Below are 22,876 nucleotides of genomic sequence, written 5' to 3'. Positions count from 1 at the left end.
TCCCCATCCAAGTCCTCCATGTTGCATAGAGGACATTTCGGGGAATCTACGATGCCAAATCGATGGAGGTGTTTTTGGAGCAGATCATGTCCTGTTACTAGCCGAAAACAGGCCACTCTCTCAGTTCTGCTAAGATTGCCGAGGATTCGTTTATCCTTATCCAGTAGGCTCTCCCACTTCTTTCCTTCCGCCTGAACATTGTGTCTAGCACTTGTTCTGTCCGTACAATAAGAGCTTATAAGTGATTTCACTGTTCTCTAGGAAAGTAAGTATTTGTACTCTACAGTAAGATTTGCAACACTATATACGAGAGGATGATGGAAGACCGCTTTAAATATTGTACATATTTTATAAAGGAACAATTAAAGTCTAAATTACCGTTTTCAATTAACTGTAAGTTTTTGAATCAAGTTTAAAATTTGATATATTTTTTTAAATTTTTACTTGGCTCGAAGATTGAAAATAACCTGCTGATGGTAACATATGTTATTTTTTTTTCAATTTCATTTATTTTAAACAGTTCCAATTCGTTTTAACAACTCTAATAATATTCAATTTGAAGCCTTACAACATTAATACTATTTTCACCAAGACATTTTCTAAAACTATTACATCACACACAGAAGACAAGAAATGTGAATAAAAACATTCACTCGCACAATAATGAAAAAATATACCTGTCTAGCCCTAGCTGTTTCAGGCCAAAATAATCTTTACAAAGATATTATTTAATAAAAAAAAATGATATATAGCAATAATAATATAAAAAATAACAAATGAAATGGATAATTATAATTACAGTTTACCTATATAGGATAAGAAACAAATAAGCGTCAGTTTTCGTCAGAATTTAATTAAATATTAAAGAGCTGAAGAAAGTATTTTTTATGTGATATATGTTGAGTATGTTTTCACGATGCCTTATTAGGAAACTCATTCGCAAGATAATCTAGATTTCTCTCTCCATCCATTTAATTTTAAATGCATGAGATTATTAATTTTAAAAAAGGGGAAATAATGTAATTTTATTGAGAAATCTTTCTCAATCCCAAGTGACGAGTAATAACATCATAATTCTACTTTGAGTGAAATGATTAATTGAAACACATTTCTTATCTTCAAATTTTTACAGGGTGTCATCTGTTAGACGAGAATTTCAGAAGTATGTCAGGGATTTGTTATAGTCTGAAATTCACAATTGAATGTTGCGGAAGTTTAGAAATTCATTATTAGTTCCCAACATCAATATCTTGCTTCAATTTTCATGAACCGTTGGATATTCAATTTTATCAGCTAAAAGAATGATGGAGACTTCTTGTTAGAGAGTTTAATCGAACATAAACCGATCTGTCCTCATTAGACCTGTTAGTGTCACAATAATTTTTTTTTTCATTTATTCCATTACTTGTTAGTAATAAAAATTGTATTACAAAAAATGAAAATGCTTTCTGTAAGATAGATGTTTGATTAAACCCGCAAAGCCTTTGGAAATGTTTATATAAATATGTTATTCTAATGTTTTTTTCTGACAAATTTCCTTATAAACTTTATTTAAAACGTATAATCTTATTATAAACGTATAAATACCTCGCTGATGCATATTGTGTACTCGATTAAAGTAAGAAATTTTCTTTGTAAAAATTAAAATATTTAAAAATTTGAATTATATTTCTAGATAATAAATAAAATACTTGTTTCTAATTCATTAATTTATTAAATTGCTAAAGTGATTTATTATAGTTTTTCTATATTAATGTATTCCTTTAGCACATTACTTATCTTGTTTCACCTATCCTTAAGATCCTGGATGGATGTAACTATAATTTCAAAATTCATCTCTCATAGAGCCCAATGGAAAAAAAACAGTTATATCCCCTTATCATTTGATTACTTTAATAAAACATATGTATAATTTCTGGTAAGGATTGATGAGTCTGCCAACTTAAGTTTAAGGAAATAAAAAAAGGTATAAGTAAAAGTACTTAAAAAAAAAAAGTATATCTCGGGATCTATTGAACATAAATAGCTCTTTTTTATGTTTCATAAAAGTACATTTCTTTAAATTATGTTCTATTAGGTTTTTAGTGTTGAAGATCTATAGTTTTAAAGATTTGGAGCTTCGAATGAAAAATTATTTATTTTCTAATGTTTTGTAACAGCCGCCATTTTTTCATTTCCTCTAACTATACCAGGCAGAAACATCAATTTTAACTTCCAACTATACATAATTTTCATTAGAGTAATAAAACATTGGTGTAAAATAACAGACTTTTTTCTTCTTTTCCCTCCCTGATCGTCTGTGGATAAAGTGCCCTCGCTTAGCAGCCCATGGTTTTTTAAAAAAATACATGAAAACTGTGGATATTGGAAATTTCAATAACTAAAATAGGCCTATACCACATTTAATTAAAAAAAATAAGTTTCTTCGTTTTATAGGTAAAGAAATATTGTAGGTCGAGTTTGAGTTACTCTACATTATCGATATAGCAATTATTGAATATTGGCAGGCAAGCTAGGAAGCAATGAATGAATTAGAGGGAGCCAAGCTTCGGGTGAGAGATATCAATATAATGCAAGATTAAGCGGCCCCAGGTGGTAGCTATCGGAGATTTACGAGGAGTTCTCTTGCTGTATTCGTGGATAATATTGTCTCTGTGGGATCTCCTCTTATCAGAGGGGCCCGCGCTCGATTTATTGTCGTCAGTGCAGATCCTGGAGAGATCATCCAGATCGGGTTCGGTAACGGTTCCATTTCGGGCTTCCTAGCTGCTGCGGAGGTATAACCATTTGTAGGTTCATCGATGCAGACGAAATTATTGTGTTATTTAGGTATAACAAATTAACACATCACAATATATCCATATGTGTGTGTGTGAACGAACAAACGTGTTCTCAACAATTCTTTATTTATTAATTTAGTTAACCAACGTTTCGGCCAATGTTGTCATCATCAATCTTAATTTTAATTCCACAGTGTGATATTAAATGTTAAAAAATTACGCCCAGGTTTGATTAAAAATAGTCAGATTAACTTAATTAACTGTGTTTTTACTGTTTTATTTAATTATAAATTCTTTTTTTTTGCTAATTAGATCCCCTAATTACCAATTTTCTAATTACCCATGATTTCCCAGATGCACACCTCTTACTTATATAAAAAATGTCTCTGAAATGCTTAAAAAAACTTTTCATGAATATGGCATAGAAATAAAGAAAGAAAGTATAGAATTAATTGCCTTTACTGTCCTAATTTTTATATCGTCATGGCAACTCAAAACCTTAAAAATAGGAAGTGCCAATATCAAAATTCCTTCACTGAATATAAAAATAAAACTAAAGCACAAAAAGAAGCAAAACATTGCTTGGAGCTTCTGCATTAATTATATTTTCAGAACCCTTTTTTTTTTTCATACACAAACTAAAATATCTCAAGGCACTTTAAAAACTCAGAAAATTTTAATTGTATTGTAAATTTTAAAACAGATTCAAATAGAAAAAAAAAAAGAAATACTTTATTTATTCATCTATGCTGCCTAAATACATTAGGTTGCCATCTCACACAGCATACTTATCAATCCGTAATCGGACATATATACATTACACATACATGGTATAATCATAAAAAAAAGATATACAATAATAGGATATAATAAAAAAGGCGTTCGCCCTTATTGAAGCTTCATGCTGGTCTCAATAATTCAGGTTGGAGATAGGTTATGTCGCAGTTTCACCACCGAAACTCGTAGTCTTGAAGGCGACAAGTAAAATTTGTATTAATTAATAATAATAATACTATAATAATGGTAATATATATCCAAAACGTTTTGATACATACATAGGCATACAAAAATTATATGTAATTGAAATATTTATTCACATAATCAAGGCTAAAACATAATAATAAATTGCCGTATTTAATTTTTTCGAATACTAATGAATACAAATCTGTATATGAAATTTATTTAAAGTGAACGCAAATTTATTAAAATTTAAAGGGACGTTATTTCACCAATTTTAATTAATAAACAAAACATTCTATTTTTCTGCTTACACGCCATTCTCACGAAGAGAAGCCCTTTTATGATTTATTCTTCCTTGAAAGTATGAGGTTGTGCAATTTTTTTTTTTTTTTTTTCTGAGAATGGCATGTTATGTTAGCCGAAACGTAGATAATTTTTTTAAATTAAAAAAGGTGAAATCATTTTCCTTTAATTTAATATAAATCTGATATATATTTTTTTTAAACTATTATAAATGATTGAGTTGTCCATCCTAATACGTTGTATCTAGTTTTGGATAATTATTATGATAGCATCTCTGGTAGATGTGATATTTTTGTTTTTTGCAAAATGTTTTTTTTTACTCTTATTATACAAAGGAAAATCTATACTTTGAAATAAATTTAATAATGTTTAGAGTTATAATTTAAATTATTAATAAAAAAAATAAATATATATTGTAGAAAGATAACCCAAGGTTCACGTCAATAAAGGTATCAAAATAGTAAAAGAAAACTATTAATTGTTAACAAATGTTTCGACCCACTTTGCAGGGCTTCATCTGGGCTGATAAGGATGAAGTTCTGCTACCAACTGATTGATTGTTCATCTGGTAGCAGAACTTTATTCTTATTAGCTCTGACGAAGCCCTACAAAGTGGGGCAAAACGTTCGTTAACAATAAATAGTTTTCTTTTACTACTTAGATACCTCTGTTGACCGCCACCCGGACTATCTTCTTCTAATCTAGTTCATAGGTCAACTATCTTTTTTTTAAAAAAAACGATATTTTTGAGAAAATACGCCGTATTTACATAATAGCATTACATAATACAACTTGTAGCTGTCCGACAAAAAGTTTTTCGCATATACATCTCACAGTTGCTAATGCTTGCATAATTAAAACTAGACTTATTTCTGGGATTTTGGGATTACTTAAATTGGAGCTTTTTGAGGTAATTCAGTTGTCCGACGAAATAAGTCATGTGTAAGTGGATGTTTTCATATTTTTAAGATGATCTCATTTAGAATTTTTGCTAAAAGTACTGAAATACATATGTCAGCTTTCGCCTATTCTCCTGTATATTGAGAAGCTAACTAAAAGATGGTCACTAAATATAAGTCAAGACATGTTATGAGCTTTTGCACAATAAAATTGCACTAATATTGTACAACGTTATAACAGAAAACGGTACTAGCGTCGTGCTCAACAATAATCAAATTACTTTATATCTATTATGATTCTATATTTGTATAATATAATTTTAACAACCTTTACATATTTTAACTTACATTGTGTGTATTTTTCTGAGCGCATTACGAAATCAATTTTAACCTTGCTGACTTAAGTACTACTGAAGCGACATTTTTCAAGATCGAGTTGCTTCGATAGTTGTTATCACCATTTACACCTTTTATTATTGTAATGATAAGTACATTATATACCCATTTGTTCTTTGTTTTATAATTTTTTATTTTTTATTTTCAGGTGAGTATCGGAATTTTCGGGAATACAACCACGAACCAGGACGATTTGACCTGCCAGGTTAGACCTCAAATTTATTTTATTCTAAATCGCTCATCTCAGCTTTATCAGCGCATACTTCAATAGCTCTCGCTTTGCTGTGGTATATTCTTATTTAGTTGGTTGGCTCTTCTAGAAAACGCACGATCTGCAAATACAATATTTTATTGCACACTGTCGCTTTCTATTTTGCACTGTTTCTCCTCATCTCACGCAATGAGAATCTTATCAGATTTAATACATTCAAAAGGCAAATTAAGCAAGTTTTTGATAGTCATCTTCATCAGTTTTAGTTGAATTTTGTCCTTCCACCAAAATTTTCATTCTGGTTCGGATTGACCATCATAGGAGTTTTTCGAGGGGCTACTGTTTTACCTTTTTAGCTCTTATGATTTTATTGGTAATCATCTTAGAGTAATGAATGTTTTAGAACATATATTTTTTATTCTCTCAAATATGAAACCCTCCGTAACTTTTTTTTTTTGACCAGTTAGACTACCACACTTGACGCAATTGTCACAAATACTTGACCTGTTCCTTACAATTTACGTCTTTTAATACTAAAAGATCATATGTATAAATCTGAAAATTTCATTAGTGTTATTTTATTTACATTTTTTGCTTACATGGTATTTATGTCCTAACTTGTTGGGAGTTGTTGAAATTATTTTAATCACCCTCTCCATCTCAATATTTATTTATTTAGCCTGTAATTTATAATCTTATTATTCATTATCCCGTCTCTCCAGTTTTTGTAGTCATTGTTAAATTTATTAAAGCTTTTGTTCCAAATGTTGTTCTGATGTATCTTATAAACAAACTTTGGAAAGAGATTATACAACTTCTTTTTTTTTTTTTTAATTTTAATATTGTAATTTATTCCTACCTCTAACTTGATGCATTCCCGTGGGGATCTATAGTATTGAGTTGTTAGGGTACGTAGAAGAAAGTTAAACTCAATAACAGTTTTAAATAAAAAAGCATTGGCTTCTTTTATTGCTAGGTTTTTAAGTTCACTAAGTGTTTTACACAGTTTAGTGCAGGTTGTTTAATTAAGAGACTTATAAAGTGTCTATATAAAAGTTTAAATTTTGGAAATATCCCATTGAATCTTATTACGAATCTGATGAGATTCTCTTAGTGTAAAATGGAAAGTAATCTTCTTACCAAGGTGCTCAATTTTCTGCAATTCAAATAAATATTATTGTATGTTTTTAGTGCTGAGTGAGGTTTACGTATGGTCAGTGTCTCTCTATGAACAGTTCAGGAATGCCCGCTTTCATTTCTTCTTTCTATGCGTAGTCTCTTATATTTATTTTTTTCTACTCTTAAGCATATTGATGCAATTCAGGCTTATTATTTTTCAGTATTTCTATAATGTGTATTCTATATTTTTATTTGTATGTTGTAGTTTATTTTGTATTTTTTATGAATATATTTTGGTATTGTGTTTTATGATACATAATCGATGTTCTGAAAATATTTAAATTTCTATTATTATTGGCGTGATAGACAGTAGAGGTCCATGGCCTCCTTTAAGGAAATACATCGCACGTTTCTTGACGTTTTTTTTCGTTGGGTGGGTTCGCCACTCCCACGCCTATTTTTTGTGAGTGCCACCCATTGGCTAACGGGCCTCACAAGTTCCCGTGGTAAGGCTGTGAGTGAGTTTTGTATAATGTTATGCTTGAAAAAGTCCCGGGTAGGGCTGTCTGGGCTCGAACTCACAACCTTTCTGTTGGTAGACAGTCGCATTGCCACGCTGCTACTGTCTCCCCCTATTTTAATTTCTGTAAAGAATTTTAAAATATTATTTTATTACAGAGTTTTTATTTTATTATTTTATGATCATTGTTGAGTTACATTTTTTTGCGGTAATATGTTTTGACGTAATGTTTTTATGTTTCTATAAATTCATAATTTTATTGTATAAGTATTCAAATTATGCTCCTTACAATATTCTAATAATTTATAATTTGACTTGGATATTTCGTGTTAAAAGAAATGTTGAGTTTCATGTAGTACATCAAATTTTAATAATTATGTACTTGTACACATAACATGTATGTTTATATCTAAAAACCTTTAAATTGTCACCAAACTTTTTAAATTTAAAAGCTAAGGTCGATATGCCAAGAGCTGATGCACCTACCTTAATGATGGGTATAAAACCTTTGAATATAGAGTAAAGGGGCTATACGAAAATAAATAAATACTTAATAGATATAAAATGTTTGTTTTTCATGGCTTCTAAGGAACATTGGCTAGAACCTCGGGCACTTAGAATATTTTCCGACATACTATCAAAAAAAAAAATTCATTCAATTTCAATACAATCGGTGTTTCCGCAATCGCAAGTCTTTTTTCTCCTATTGTACCTCAGAAGATCACCAACGACAATTCGGTCTTCAAATATTTTTAATGAAATTGATGTATGAGAGGCAGCGAAAGTTGGACTTAAGAATTAATGATTAATTAAAGTGAAAACGATACATGTCTTTATATCAGGGTCGAATAAGGATTAAATGGAGTTTTTAATGTCCCAAATTAATTATACCATGCATATATGTTTTGCGGTTTATTTGCACAAGCCTATATCTCATTCCACAGGTTTGTGATTTATTACAAATTCTGTTCAACTTTCATCTTTTGATATCTCAGCTAAATTGAAACCAGAAAATTAAGTATTTCTGTGATCTGAGTGATTAGATACCACAAAAATACCTTGGTCCGTGTCCTTAAATTTAGATTTACATTTTAATATTTCTTGATTGCTGCCTTCAAGGGTACGATTTTATGACGGAATGGCAAATTCGGTTTAAAGATCTTATCTTTGATACTGGAGAAACCAATCATTTAAATTGGTGTTCATTTTGAAATGTATTTCCTTCCATATCTGTATCTCCTTGATCGTAACTGGTTCTTCTCACTTTCATGTTTTCAATTTCATCGGATACACTTTTGTATATAACATCAGGAAATTAATTATTTGCTAGTAAAATAATGTGACAATTTAAAAAAAAAATTCTTTTACTTTTCATAAATCTCATTAACTCTTTTACGTGATTTTCTTTTTAAATTAAATCAGAGATATATCTCTATGACTTGTAAGTATTGGATGGTTAAAACTATTTCCTATTCTGCTGAATTTCAGCTCATTCAAGAACCGTTTAGTGAATTAGAGGTTTTATCTTAAGTAGTTCTTAACACCGGTTCTAAAGTTTTTGATTTTATACTCTTTTAATTTGTTTAAATGCGATTACATACATTTGGCTTTCGTCATACGCTAATGTTGTTTTCTTATAAACTTAAAGAAAATACTTGATAATTTTTCCTATCTTGTAAAAAACAGACTCTGGAGTTCGAAAAACTTATTTTTTTAGAAAAAGTGACTTGTAAAATTTATGCACATGTATAAATTTGAGTATATTGTGTATGAGACGATAAACTTAATATGGATTGGAGATAAACCGAGCTCAGCGATCAAGGAAAACAAAATAGTTTAAACTATTTATTAATGGTTAACGTTTTAACTAGATCTGTCGGTCATCATGGCTGCTGTTATTGGTGAGGGTGAACAAGATGAAAATATAAAGAATGAATGAATACACTCCACCAATCAGAAAAGCCCCTACAGTATGTGTTGAAATGTTGGTCTTTAATAAACAGTTTAAACTATTTATTTACTTCCGAATATTTTCCTTGCCCCCCCCCCCATTCTTTGAATTCTAGTACAGAAAGTAGTTTTATTCGGTGGCTTTAATGAATCTTGTAATTTATTCTTGTTATACTAAGTATATAGTAAATTTTATACATGGTATATTTTATAAATAAAATATATTTATTTTCTACATGATTGATCATTCTTGATTTAACTAGAGTTTATTTGTAATGAATATTCTGAATCCATATTCACTTTACATTTTTATTTATTTAATTATATTTTATTGATTTACAATTTCTAACACAAAAATTACTTAGCACATATTAAGATGGTAAAAGCCTTTCGTTATCAGCAATTTCTTGGATGTTTTATATGTATGTTTGTTTAATGTTGTCTGCGTCGCCAATCTGCTGAGGAATTCCTGCTAAATCTTTGATCTGCCTTTTATGAGGCATACGATTTTGTTATCTGATGTCATTAGGACCTACTCACATAGTTTCAGATCTTGAAGGCCAAATGTTTGTTCGATAGATTGATATTTTTTTAAATAATAATATTTATTTTTAGTTTTGTGATATTCATTTGGGTGTTCAGCCTTTTAATTAAATTTCCTAAATATTTTTTTTTTATTATCATCTTTTTATTTTTTTGAGATAAATATAAATTTGTATGAAGAGGGTCTAAATAAACCCCTCACAACAGTAAAATATCAATTCATAATTTTTAAAAATCAACATATTTAATCAAATAACTAGATAAGTGGAAAATATGATGGTTTGAGTAAACGGTCCCTGGCTTTTCGGTTCGGTGTGTGTTCATTTCCAGTTTGATTTCCTGTTTTCTTTCATTTCGTGGTGAACTAGTGAAAGGAATTTCTATGTTACGGAGCGGAGACTATCTTAAGAAAGCCACAATGTGGCTTTAAATATGTACATTTATGTAAATAATAAATAAAAAGCCATAAATGTGGTACAACAAAGTCGGCTAACTCCAGACTTTGTTGTACCATATTTATATCATAGATGAGTAGCTTTAATCATAACAAAGAGTCGACCCCACCTATAAAATATTTATTTCAAGTGATTCATACAAAAAAAATCACGATTCATTTCGAGCTGGTCAATTCTCCTCTGTTCAAGAGAATATAAGAAGGGAGTTGGATTTATAAATTGTAGTGAAATAAAAATCTAATAAATGTGTGTCCTAAGCCCTTAAATAGAGGATTAAGCATTCTGTGGTGAAATTTAAAGAAAAAAAAGGGATATTTTTTTAATCATAAAAAATAAATAATTAAATTAGATTAAACTTTTTATTTTACTTTCAGACAATTAACGAAGAACCTCAACGAGATTTGTCGAATACTTGTAGTCTATTTTTTAAAAATTTATTAATTAATTTTTTCTTACGTTTACAAAAGCGTTTTTGTCGTTTGATAAGCCATAAGGTTTTGGAATTTTGGTTCAATAAAAATATTTCTAACAATAACAAAAAATAAACATTGCATAAGAATTGATTCACTACAAGGAGTGAATCGTTAGGAATCAATTGAGTTAAAAGAACCAAACTTCTCATCTCAAATGATTACGCCTTAAATATATTCCAAGGTTAGCAATGCTATATCCTATCCTAAACAGAAATTCCAAACAAATGAAATCCTTCATGAAAAGAAAAAAACTGCAGTTAATGCTCCTTGGTTCATAAGAGATAGCCAATTGCATCGCGAATTGCATATAAAGTCAATGGAGGATTACATCAAAATACGGTTCATGAAGTTCCACTCCCAGTTCCCGACAGTTAAAGGGGCAGTGACCTACAACCTGGGAAACCCAACCTCAACCCGAAGACTGAAGTTCATTCTGCTATAAATTTTAATAAATATAAAATTAATTCATAGTCACACTACCTCAATTTTACTTTTTATTATTACTTATTTTATTTATTCATTACTTTTTTTTTTTTTCTATTTTCTTCTCTCGTCCCTTTTTCAAATTAATTTGTTTCTTTTCACTATTAGGGGACAATTGTTTGTTTTATTTAAGTGTACCAATATCATTATTTTTTGTTATTAATTTTACATTCCTCTTTTATTAAGAAGCATTACTCTTATCTATTTATTTTATTACTTTTTTCTTCTTTTAATAATAATATTGTATATAGTTAGGGGTGTCTTTTGTACGAGACTATACCCCCCCATAATCAACTGTTAAAAAAATATATGTATAATATAACGGTTATATCAACCATGTAAGACCCATACCAGGCCGATCTGGTATAAAATAAAATATATTCCACCGTGTTACATAGTGGCCAGTCATTGAGGTCTCAAATGTGCTTCTTTAGATTAAATAGTTCTATTATTTAATATTCAACCTTATTAATGTCGCCTAACTGTACTGGATTGCAGTCGAAATAAATGTAGGATCTTAATAGTGGCCTAGAATGACGAGTACTCCGGTCGTTCCGAAGGGACTTCTGGCGCCTCTCAAGAGCCCTCTTAAGGGAGCTCCAGTTCTCCCATCGTCTGGACACGCTCTTCGCAATAAACCCGGCTCACTTCTAGTAGGGAATTTAAATTCACTCACTTCTTCAAATTTGCATTACCATTGCCTCCGTGTCTGCTTTCCGAATTCTATCAGCGTACCTGAAACTGTCTGGTCCGGTTTGAATACCAAATTTCATTTTAAAATAGCCTTGGAGTGTTTTTTTCCCGGTAAAACATAAAGTTTACATATTTATATAGTAGTACAAAGTAAAAGTAAATTATTAGTAAAACATATGTCTGCATTATATTATTTTTACCAACAGATCAAATAAAATGGTTGAAGTAGGTTTGTGCGATTATTCTCAGGAAACTGAGGTGTTGACTGTAATGCTGACCTAAACTTGTTAACAACCAGTCGGTTAGTTATCGCTCATTTACAAATACTGTTGATTAGTTTTAAAACATTAAATTCACAAGAATATTTCAGAACATTTTTTTCTAGCATTACCGCCATAATAGATTATTAGATATATATAAGGTAAGATAGTTCGCAGTCTAGACATGTACATTTGACAGTTACAGACACGGTAGCTATGACTGTAAATTCCGTCATTACGGCAACTACTTTACAATTTACTCCATAGAGATAGAGAACGTTTCTGCAATTGCTGGAAACTGTCACCGTGTGAACGGTCTGTATGCTATTTCCCGCGCCTTTAATTATTACTCATACTATATCGCAATACATTTTGATACTTTTTGTTAAAGTAATGTAGTAAGTGCTACTCCATTGAACCGGTTTTTCATATTTTTTTTTTAACTTCTCAAAAACGGCTGTATCGGTTTTGATTAAACTCGGTATATTGATGTAAAATTAGTTGGTCTTTAATACGAAATTAGTTTTACCCTTATTGAAGTTGTCTGACTGGACTTGAATAGAGAATTTTTAAAAAATCTGTATAATCATAATTGTATTTTACATTGAAAGCTGTAGAAGTTAATGGGTAATTACAAAAAGTAAAAAGTACTTAAATTAAACGTTTGCTCTGATACGAGTTTGACTGAAAGGGCGCATGCGCAATAGTTTCAGTCTAATAAATGATTTCGTCACCATAGTTATTTTATAGTTAGGTTTATAATTGCACTAACTCTTCATCTAAGGCTTTCAGTTGACTGAATAACTCTATAAAATCATTCTTAGTGTGTTCAATATTGATTCTATAACAATTTAGCATTCAGTAATACAGAATGTAAATTTTAACTGGTATTTTTTTTTATATTTACGGCATACTTTTGCAAAGAAAAATGATTAAAATTTCCTACGAGAATTAATATTTAAAATAATTATCTGAAAACTGTCAAAATTGGATTCAATCCAGTTGTCTACTGGAAAGCTCACAAAGTTTAACATTTGTATGTTTTACTTTATCTTTTCAACTGTGTCGACTTTCTTCTCTGTCTATGTTTCGATTAACGGAATATTTCTTACTATTCTTGAGATTATGAATGGGAAGATAGCAATGTTAATGAACTGTAGAATTATGAATGAGTTGTAACCGCTCTGAAGTTGTTATTTGGTGCCTCTAATTAGGTGTTTGTTATTGTGTGGTTGTGAATGGGCCAGGTGATTCTGTGCCGCATAGCTCTCCGGTGAGTCAGAGCAGGCACACCTCTCTCCTCTCTCGACGTCCCTCAGAATCATCTACTTTCGATTTATGATCTTAAAATTTTTATTATTCATTTATTAGAGCAGAAAGGGGTAATATAGAATTACAGTTTTTTTATGTGAATTTAGTTCTACTGTTAGGTTCAAGTATAGATTTATGCTGTGAATAAATGTATTAACAAACTGTGCAAGTATATAAAATGCTACTTCTCAGTTTTTAGGTACCAAAGAATCTTAATTGTTTATTAAGTAAAAAAAAAAAAACTAAAGTTGGCTTGTAGATTTCTTGTGAGAGTAATATGGAATCCATTTAAAAGTAACTTTTTTTTTTTTATTGCAAAACAATATATATTGAAAAAAATATAAGAAAATTGTGTAGTGCAGAATAATTTGTTGCCATTACATTTTTTTTTTTTTAACGGAATTGAAGAAAATATTTATGAGCTCGCGATGTGCAATTCCAACTGCAATTAATTTATATATGATACATAAATTAATTTCATGTAATACGTTTCGGAAGAGGGTTCCAAATTATCAACATTGGCGTTTTGGAAAAAAATATTCTACTAACCATCTGAATGAAGAGAAAAAAAATGACGTTCAATAGAAAATATAAGGAAACTACTTTATTACAAGCACACATCTTAAATTTTTGTGTGTATTAATATTTTTGTAATCCTACAATATTTTCAACTTAAAATCTATATTTTTCTATTTAATAACATTTAAACGTTTTTAAGTAGACCTGCGAAACTGGTGATGGTTATCACAGGTTTGTCTTTTATATAAAATTTATTTGTTTCTCGTAGATAGATTGCAAATCAATATACCTTCAAGGTTAATAGACCCAATGGAATCCCGTCCTGTAGACATGTTAGGCTGAGATGGCGTTCTTCATTATGGTCGACACGATTCGTCACTTATGCACCATGCAATCGATGTCTTACAATTGAAAGGGTCTTCAGAAATGATGCCAAGGGTGAGGCTCTGTTATAGATGAGTCACTCTGTCTATTATTACGTTGTTGATTATTTTATGTTTAAAAAAAGTGAACTTTATCTTGAGTTTATCCTTTCCAAGGGAAAAATATATCTATGATATTAAAATTATTTTGTCAAGTACTAGAAAAATAAAATAAAAATTAAATTGTTTTAAGATATAAAGTTAAAATACTGAAAATGTTTTTAGATGTACTTATATTATGAATAATAAATTATATGCTACTTTTTTTGAAATGCTGATTAAACAACAATTAGATGTTCTCTTGGAAAGTTTTCTATTATAGTTCATATTATTTTTGAAAAACTATTTGATCAACTATTGAAAAATGAAATAGTTGCTATAATAATATTTTATGATTTTATTTGTTTATATTGAAGACTAGAAAATCGGTTACGGTTATTATTATTGTAATAATGATAAAAGTTTTTTAGTATATAATTTTAAAAGAAAAGTATTTAGAACTAAGCGATTATTTTGTATTGATTTTATTCCCTTTTTTATAAATCTGTAGTTTTTATTTTATAGTTATTAGGGCAATTGAAAGTATAATTTATTTTGTATTTGATAGTCACTATTAGCTTATTGATTTATAAAGACTTCATGGGAAAATGGTGATCACATCGGTCAGCTGTTTTCGTTGGAGCGTATTTAACAGCCCTGCATTTCCGATTCCTTTCGGCTGAGCTGACAATAAACTAAACGGGTGGGTTGAGTTTTCTTTATACTACTTGTGTCTGTTCTATTTATAGACAATATGGGCTCTCTTTGTTCTAACATGTTATTATACTCATAATAAAGGTTTATTTTTATTTATTTTTCACATATCTATCGGTAAATACTCAGATACAAAAAAAAAAATTAATAAATTTCTTAGTTCTAATTAAAAAAATATATTTCTCAGTTATAGTATATTAATAAACATTGGTTGTTTTTTTAAACTGTAAAATGAAAGTTTTATTTTCCAAATTTAATCATATCTGTGTTAAAGGAGGTGATTGCTTACTTACATTTATTTTATTTTAAATATTTTGTAAAGTGTTATAATGATGATAATAATAAATGATCAATAATCCAGAAAATGGAACTTTTTTTTTTACATTATCTACTTCAAAAAATAACGACTGAAATATTTGTTAATGAAATGACACTAAATCTCAGGAATAATATTTTTAAAAAATCAATCCTTTATTTATGATATTTTAACATCTAGATACAGTATCTGGTTTTTTTTTGCATTGTTGATTATATTTCAATTTTTGTTCAATTTACACTTATATTTTCGCTCAAAAAGTTGAATATTTTCATTTTTCTATATGATTAAAAAATTTATTGTATAACTGTAGTATGTAGTTGTAGTTTAAACCCCCCTCCAAAAAAAATTAAAGGTTTAATTTAACTTAATATATCATTATTTAAATTATATCAAATTATTCAAACTCAGTTAACAGATAGAAGTTACTGGGAGGAATAATTTAGTTACGATGAGAAGCTCATTAGTCATAAGTCAATTATACGACAGGTAATTGAGTTTCATTATCCAAAAGTTGTACTTTGTCTAAACAAACGTAACTCACATCTCAAAGTAAATGCCTTAACTCCATAATGCCTTACACAATTCTAAATAATCTGTATAATTATATATTTCAAATTTTTAATTATTGTTTTAAGGCTCTTAATTTTTTTACGCTCTTGGAATAGTTGTGGTTTTAAAGTTATGACTTATGACTCAACGTGATTAAAGATATTGTTTTCATCAATAAAGAAGAAAAGAAAGGGATAATATCTTTTTTTTTTTCTCCAAATCCTTGTCCGTATCCATCAGATACATAAAATTATTAAACATTCAACTAATAAAAAAGTTTTAAAATGTCCTTTAATTGCTCTAATTTGAATTCAGATTGTTGGCCTTTCGTATTGATTAAAAAACTTCTGGCATTGTGTTAAGTATATTGAATTTATATTACATGTTGCCTCATCGTGACTGACCAGTTGCTATGAAAATAAATATTCTTATTGTTGTACGGTTGCTTATCGAAACTTCATATCATATTACTAATTCAAGCATTTTATTAACTCTGTTCCCATTTACTTAAAAACAAACACCCAAGGGCCTTTGGCAGGGCAAACATTTTACATAATGAAACCCCAAAAAAGTAAAATATGCAAATTCAATTATTAATTTTTTTAATTTTGGATGCTAATATATTGTATTATGTAATTCGTAATGAAAATTTCGACGCATCTCTAACTAATACTTTCATAGTATTGTTAGAGAGAAAACTTTATTAAAATTATTTAATTGCTACAAAAGATCACAGACTATCAATAAAAAGAAGTAATTGTTGTGCATTAGAAAGGCATATACATTTTTTTTTTTTTGTATTTATTGATTGTCATTTACAACTGTACATAAAATACAAGTAAATTTGAAGTAAGATCATAATGGTCTGATACAAGCATGTAGAGAAAGCACTCTAAAAACATTTTTACAATATTAGATTTGAGGCCATTCTCTTCTCAGGCGCCTCGAAGGATTGTCAGGAATGAAAGAGGAAGCAAGGTTTGAAACTCGTGGGTTTCAGTGGTTCGAGATATTATAATGGAAGGATTGATATCTGGTTCGGGCTAGATCGGTTACATACATTAAGGTCCTTATGAATGATTTTATTTGTGACAAATTACGGAGCATTGAGGATTTTACGAAGGATTTTGGATTGTAAAGATTGGATACAAGAGGAATTCGAAGGTTTAGTAGAGCCCAAATGTCAACTCTATATGTCCAGATAGGCTTTATTATTGTCATATAGATCAGTCTTTTGTAATGTATGTGAAGTTTAGACTGTTTGTCTAATATGTGCTTTAGTAGTCGGAATAGACGTGCAGTTTCAGTCTTGTGTGAGGGTTTCATGGTAGTCATTTGTCCAGATGTAGCCCAAGGTAGCATATCTGTTCTACAGGGGTAAGAGCAGCATTATTAAAGTATACTGTAGGGCAGTCGATAGGTTTACGACGAGGAGTAAGGGTAATTGGAAGGGGTTTGTTGATATTTATTTTCATCCTCCAATTTCGGCACCATTCTTCGAAGGTTGTGATATAGGACTGGAGAGTTTGGGATGCAATCAAAGGGTTATTATTAACAGCGAGCACATATATGTCATCGGCATACGTGGTGTGAGGATAGTGTTAGCGTTGGTTGGGATGTCAGCTGTTTAGAATGTGTAGAGAATGGGACCGAGGATACCACCTTGAGGTATACCAGCTGTTTGAGAGAAGACGGAGGAGTAGGAACCATTGTGGTTTACTATAATCTATCAGTGAGAAAGGAACGGTTAATGAGAAAGTATGTAGGAGGTAGGAATTTACGGAGTTCGTAAAGGATATGTATATATACATTAAATTTATTTTTTAACAAATCATTGCACGAAATTAACTTTTAATTGCATTTTTGTTTGAAATAACAGTTGCTATCTCACAATTGATTGGTGTGAACAGTGAGCATCCAAATGTTAGTAACACGTGTAATTAGCTGTGATATCTCCGATGTAAACCTACATTTAGGCAAGAAATTTCACCGTTATTGATATGAATTTTTTTGTTTCAATATTTAAATTTTTAATTAATAATTAATCTTATTATTGTTTTTTATTTATAATGATTTTATTCCTTTAACAATTACATCACATACGCCATAAAGACCAGCATTCTGAGGCTTAAAGTTTAAATAAATCGCAAGGCAGTATCTTTCAGAATGGGGGTGCACTTAAGCGTGCATTACTGCCCTACTGGTGGTGATAAAGTATGTTTTCCTCTAAAAGAAAAGTTTTCCTACCGCATTTTTCCTTTTTTACTCCCTTCCACATGTTATTTAATTTAATGGCTACATTTCCAAAGAAACGCTAGCTTCTAGTTAAATGTATAACGTTGTTTTATCTTTGTTTCCCAAATTGTTCTAAGCCTGTTTTCTCGAAACATGATCTTTTGCCAGGAAGTTTTTAGTTTATGGATCTTTCTTCGGAGTAAATTGCGTAGCTAATTTCATATTTAAAAAAAAAATACATTTCGGTTGTTGATAGAACTCGCAATTTATTAAAATTCAATTCGATTACATATTATTTAACTTCAAGCTTAATTTACTGAATTTTTCTTTATGTCTATTATATTTCATTATGTTACTTTAAGTTTAATTTTGTTTCTATTTACTGTTTTATTATCATTTAATTAATATATCTCTAAAAATTTGTCCTGAGAATAAAGTATTCTGAGTAAGTGTAATGGATTTAAGTCCAAAAAAAGTTTATGTTGAGTTAAGTACGCAGTCAGACCCAGAAAAACATTCTTTATGGATTGGTGGTTTAAGGGATTTAAGTTGTATATTAAATTCTGTATTATGATAATGTATTGAACGGACAAGTTTTATACAGAATTTTTTTAACTTTATTTTTCGTTTTCTGAAAATATGGACTTAAATCGTCTACACTTATCAGCAATTTATACAATGTTTCTGTATTGTATAAATTTTCTTTCTTATCTCTATTACCATATGTCTTAAAGGCTTTGACAGAATAGAATATTACAGAATAAAGAAAAAATAATTAATTTCAAGTTTGTCCTCATTACTTTAGAGCATTTTATTCCATTATTTCTTTACCCAGTACAGTAGAAGTTCCATTGCCCGGAGCAATAGACGAGTGGTAAACTACGTTAATAAAATTAAACTACGTTTAATCAAAACACTTTTTTTTAACGAATTACATATATACGTGTGTACAATTTCATGTTATTATCCAGATGTATAGTTATCAGCCTTTGATTTTTGCTGTTTGAAATGTTTATCCAATTACTTCAATTTTAATGTATCTCAAATTCATGACTTTCTATTAGTCGAAATTTTCCTGTTTGGAGAAATTCAAAATAACAGCTTTTCTAGCGTTTGACTTATTTAGATTTCTAACTTGTGATATATAAAATGTTTCTTGAATTTTCAAATTTTCATGTTGCCTTTTCAGTTAAAACATATAAATTACATCAGATTCCATTTATTATAATGATAATTTTTGTCGCAACTGATGAAATTAATTCTACAGAAGATACGAATTTAAAAAAGCCTCTCGGTCATTCAATACACGTCCACAACTTTTTAAAAAATTTCACCACTATCAACAACACGCTTTAAAATCAATCTTTTTTTTCTAGAGAAGTAAACGATGTATTCAAGTTTAGCACTTTTGGTTCACCGCTCGAATATGTACAACGAAGACATAAACTAAGATGTATAAAATGAGTTCTTTAAAAACATGAGGGTAAAATTTGAGAATACTATTTTAGTAGGGCCATTAAACAGCCCTAAGTGAAAAGTTATACTCACTATTTGTTTCAGAATTGTGATCGTGGTGATTAGCGACACATGGATAATCTAGACGCGGTTAAGGAACTTCTAAAAAATGAATTCAACATATATATATATACTTTTGTCCGGTTTGTTAAGTATTTTAGTGGTAAAATAAGACAGATAGATAAGACAAGAATGTTTTTTACTGTAAACACGAAAGACTATTTCATTCGCGAAGAGAAATTGGTTATAACCCCCATTTTCTCCATCTTGGAGGAAGGAATATTATGCAGGGGATAAGCTGGGAGAAAATGTGAAGCCAAAAAGGACCTTATGTATCCTGGGGCGTGGTAGAGGAGTAGGGTAAGAGTACAAGTCAGTCAACGCTGCCTTCTGTTTAAATGTAAATTACAATGGCCGACATTCTTATCAACCTTAACGTAAACCTTCTTGTCGTGAGAGTGGCCTTTTTGGCTTCACTTTTGCTCTAAATAGTAGGGTTATACCACCCCTCTGGTCCCAGTGAGCGGTATAACCTTATCATTTTACCAAGTTTTATTTGACAATAAGGCAAGTACGGACGAACTTTCTTTATGAATATTATATTTACTTTTTTTTTTTTATCAAAATTGACTTTTTAAACCTTTTTTTTAAAACGCTTTTTAACGTAAAATATATTGGTATGAATTAAGGGTTACACAGTCCGATTATAATTTTAGCTTGGAATTGGACACATACTAAGTTCGACAGGCCGGTCGGTTGTTTAGCTTAGGATTAGTGTCAAAACTAATTGCAGACATAATTTACATTAATGCTTTTACATTTAGTAAATACCTGTTTCCAATTCAAATATAGTATAATAATCCAAAGATATATCGTGATTAGACTACAGATTTTGAGTTTCTCAACCACCTTAAGTAAACGCAGTTTTGAAGTCAGGAAAAAAATATAATCTGAAAATAAAAAATTCAACTTCTTAATTATTACAATCACTTGTGCATTTCGTGAGGTGAGGTTGGACGTAGAAAAAAAAATTAAATGAAAATTATTCAGGACTGTGGAAAAGATTTTATTATTACAGGGGACTTTTTTTTTTTCAGTTGTTATATATTACTTATCTCCTAAAACTATTGGAGTCTCTTGTAAAACTAGCCTATTTGATTAAAACCATGTGAGATGCATTACATCAAAAGTGCACGTGTTCTATTTTAAAATATAATAAAAATAATATTTTAACATATAATAAAAATAATATCATAGAAATATTTCATTTAGGTAGGTCAAGTTTTTGTTAACAATGTTGTTTTTCAGCTATCAATGTTTCATTAAATTATAAAAAATTAGGGCAAACTAGCGGAGTATCGGAAGTGGGCGATGTTGACTGCTGAGGAATTTGCCAAGGATTAACGGTTAGTCTTCGCATCGTGGGACGCCTTTCGTCAAAGAATCTTCATTAGTGTCAAATCATTGACCTGCCATCATTCATATTTGTTAAAATAACTGATGACGTAGGATGTACTTTAGCAAAAAAATATATACAATAATGGCGAAAAAAGTGTATTTATATATTTTTTTTTTCTAGTACTTATGCACTGCATAACAGTATGGAGTCGTAGGATTCTTCCGTCCACAGATTTATTGATGAGCGAGTAGTGTGTTCTTAGAAGCGATAACTGCTTGGTCATAGAGTTGGATAATGACCGATGGAGTACTCAGCACTTCAGCTTTCTGTCTACCCAAGCAATTCAGTTGAAGACATTATTTGTAATCATAATAAAGTCCATCTTCCTATCTTATGATAGCAACAAAGGGGGATATTATTTGCTATAATCTAAGATGGGGGTTATAAAATGGATAAACATCTTTACTTATATAATATAGTATATTTTCTTCGGTCCTAGGGGCCTCAAGCTCGAAATTGTTCGGAAGAGTTTTCAGAAGCACTCAAAATATAAAATATGGAGTAAGCCTGAAAGATCATTATTAATTTTGAGTCATAACTTTGATAAATCCAATTCTAGCAACTAGAAAAGAGGTTGTTAAAATGATTTCAGTAACACCGTTTTTCCCCTTTAGTGACCTATTTTAAAATATCTATAAATATTCATGAAAATATATAAGCACTTTAAATATATGTATGTGCGTTCAATAAGATGAATAATGTTTCTAAAAATGCTTTCTGGATTTTTTCACGTTTTATTGATGTAGTATGTAAACTTGATATTTTTTGTGAAACATTTTTTTCTCACTAATATTTTTTTTTAAATACTTTTTATTTTTCATTTATTGATAGATATTACAACCTGCTACACAGTTGTGGCCATTAGGTAATAGTGATGAATGATCACAATCATACTAAAATAAAATAAAATAAGAATAAAAATAAATAAATGAATGAAAAAAAAAATCTCTCTTAAAGTATATACAAACAGAAGGATAAATAAAATGAACATAATCAAACTTTGTGTATGAACAAAATAAATAAATAAAATAACATAATGATAAAATAATATAATCTCTAGTTACATTTACACTCTTATGTACAATATTTACACAATTAACCTGAGGATCCCTGAGCCCACTCAATCCCCCACGTGTGAGAGGGATCAGGGGTCTCAAAAGATCCCAGCGCATCCCTCTCTTCGCATTTCTGGTAGTGAGCCAGTGGAGGCTGAGCAAGTGCGCTAAAGCCGCAAACATTCAACTTGAGTGGAGAATCTGAACGTTGCCAGAACTCAAATTGTCTATTTTTATTTTACAATAAATAAGTCTCTTTGCCACTGCCGTTTCAAGCTTCTAGGTGGGCTGTAGGGAACTAGATAAGGTTTGAACCAAAAAATTAGGATGGTTGGAAAGGTTTATATGGAATTTTGAAAATTTGGTTGGTATGAGGTCAAGGACAAAAGGGATATGCAGGTCATGGTGTAGTGTTCACTAATATTTAAAAAAGACTTTAGTTAGCACCGTGTAATATTTTATTTTTCAAGTGACCACCGTGTAATATTTAATTTTACATACAGTCACCGTGTAATATTTTATTTTATATATAAGGTTTACAGAATGCATCTAATTTTCATTTATGTTATTATAGTAAAGAGTTTTTTTTTTTGTTTTGTTTTTTAAATTGATAGATTTATTTATTGATAGATATTACAATCTGCCACACAGTTGTGGGCAATAGGTAATATTGATGAATGATCTCATACATACT

General features: G+C 29.8%; 1 long non-coding RNA gene across 3 annotated transcripts in view; it reads left to right on the top strand.

Moving 5' to 3' along the window:
* Positions 1-22,876, top strand: part of LOC136797088 (uncharacterized) — a 235,837-nt gene that overhangs the window by 60,687 nt on the left and 152,274 nt on the right. The window contains exon 2 of one of the 3 annotated variants that reach the window (XR_010844909.1): positions 5,487-5,543. The exons of the other annotated variants lie outside the window; for them this stretch is intronic. This is a non-coding gene — a long non-coding RNA (uncharacterized lncRNA). The remainder of the gene's footprint in view (positions 1-5,486; positions 5,544-22,876) is intronic. 3 annotated transcript variants of the gene reach the window in all.

This window comes from Halyomorpha halys, unplaced genomic scaffold, assembly GCF_000696795.3.
Source record: "Halyomorpha halys isolate HHAL.00 unplaced genomic scaffold, Hhal_1.1 Scaffold226.1, whole genome shotgun sequence".
NCBI classification, from domain to species: domain Eukaryota; kingdom Metazoa; phylum Arthropoda; class Insecta; order Hemiptera; family Pentatomidae; genus Halyomorpha; species Halyomorpha halys.
This window is presented reverse-complemented; position numbering and strand designations above follow the sequence as displayed.